The sequence below is a fragment of the Etheostoma cragini genome, chromosome 22, assembly GCF_013103735.1.
Source record: "Etheostoma cragini isolate CJK2018 chromosome 22, CSU_Ecrag_1.0, whole genome shotgun sequence".
Taxonomy (NCBI): domain Eukaryota; kingdom Metazoa; phylum Chordata; class Actinopteri; order Perciformes; family Percidae; genus Etheostoma; species Etheostoma cragini.
The window spans coordinates 22002171-22004520 of NC_048428.1; positions in this window are offsets into that span (position 1 = coordinate 22002171).

Here is a 2350-nt window from a genome sequence, read left to right on the forward strand (position 1 = left end):
GGTGTCAGACTCTAGTCTTTTCATGTCTGTTCAAGCTCAAGCCCCCCCCCCTCCCAATGATTTCTCCTCACCTGTTTTCTCCTCAGGTGAGTCTCCCACATGTGGTCTCTCCGCCTGCTTCAGCCCTGTTGATTGGCGAGACGTCAAAACGCAAAAATCAGAAACAACAGCACAGATCAGAGCCCTAGCTCGTTTGTTTTATTCAAACCAGCAGGACTTCCTTAGTTTGGGGTGTGTTGCAAAACAAAACCAGAACTCCTGTCTGGCGGTTGTATGTCTACGTTGCGGTTTCCATCCACTACAGATCTCGGACTCTATATAAAGATGGACCCCACGTCCTCCTTCTGTACAAATATGGAGCATTAACCTCCCGGATACGGGTGCTGTCATCTTGTAATGTTGGATCGGGGAGGTGGAGCCGTGGTAGCGAAGTCCCGCCCATATACACACCTGATCATACCCACCTGTCAATCATAAGTCAGTCAGTATCCGGGACCCTACACGTTGAGTCTAAGTGGACATTTTGGCCAAATTTGAAGGAATTCCCTCAAGGTGTCCCTGAGATATCACGAGAATGGGACGGACATAAGGTCTCGGGTCACAGCTTCTTCTCGTGGAGCCGATTTGAAAAGCTAAATATCTGATGTTGTTAAAACCGGTCATAAATAACCCTAAAAAACACATCTCTGGAATGATAATTAGGCTTTAAATGAAGCCCAGAACTTGTCACTCTACAACAGCGGTCTTCAAGGACCCCTTAACTTAGAGCGAGAGACAGATCAGGGACCCCCTACAACACTATATATGATGTCAAATGGAACGTGACATTTTCTGAATCCTGCAGCCCTCCTTTATACGTACTGTATCGTTTTTAGTGAATACAAAACTAAGCTACTAAAATATTGGTTGGCATGATTTTACACATCATGTTTAATGTTAAAGGTCCCATGACAGGGTGCTCTTTGGATGCTTAGTGGTCCCTAATACTTTATCTGAAGTCTCTTTATATAGACCTTAGTGGTCCCTAATACTGTATCCGAAGTCTCTTTATATAGACCTTAGTGGTCCCTAATACTGGATCTGAATTCTCTTTATATAGACCTTAGTGGTCCCTAATACTGTATCTGAAGTCTCTTTATATAGACCTTAGTGGTCCCTAATACTGTATCTGAAGTCTCTTTATATAGACCTTAGTGGTCCCCTAATACTGGATCTGAAGAGAACTCATATTAATGTTAGAAAACCTCATAAAGTGACATTTTCATGCCATGAGACCTTTAAACATGTTTTTTCACAAAGAGACTGAGTTATATTTGCTAATAATGTGTTAAGACATTTTCATTTTTGGAAGAAAAAAAAACTAACAACACTTTTGTGCCCCCCCCCCCCCCCCCGCAGCAACTCTGAGGACCCCCTGTTGAAGCTGTCCACTCTACATAATGAATCTGATTTGTGAAGTGAAAGAAAGAGCAGATACAAGAAAGATTTCATTATCCTAAACCTTTACTAGAGATTCAACTCAATGAAATCCTACTCCTGGAAAAAGATCAGAAACAAAAGATCAAAGGATCAAAGAAACAAAGGATCAAAGGAGCCAAGGAGTGATCATATCTGACACAAATAAACTCAAAAAACACAAAGCAAGAACTGAAATCATCTGTAAATCAGTCCCTTAAGTTGGGTTCTTAAGGTGAACCCTTCATCAACACTGACGAGGTTTTAAACAACACCAGAATCAAGTACACACATATACAAATATAAATACAAATACATTACACGTCCCTTAGAGATATACGTTATCTGTTAAGACGACAATCATGAAACTTCAAACAACAGACTGATGACGCAATGAACATCGGTTAAAAAGACACAATTTAGCCACCTGGTTAGCTCACCAGGCGCCCATATAGTATAGTATAGTATTTTATATATATATATATATATATATATATATATATATATATATATATATATATATATATGTGTGTGTGTGTGTGTGTGTGTGTGTGTGTGTAGGTTTTACTCCTCAACGCAGCATGTCATCCCCCCTCTCTCTCTCCTCTTTCAAGTCTGAGGTGTCCTATACAAATAATGCCCCCAAAAATAATACTTATACATATAGTTATATGTATACACACCCATGCTAAAGTTGACTAAAAAGAGAAATAAAAAAACATCTTTTGGGAATTGATCTTAATGCCTTAATTCAATTTTTTTTTAAGGACACCAAATTTCTTTGTGAATGAATAATGTTTCATAAATAAATAAATGTTAAGTATACACCCCCTATGTTAAAATACAGGGGGCATAAGTATACACCCCCTATGTTAAAATACAGGGGCATAAGTAT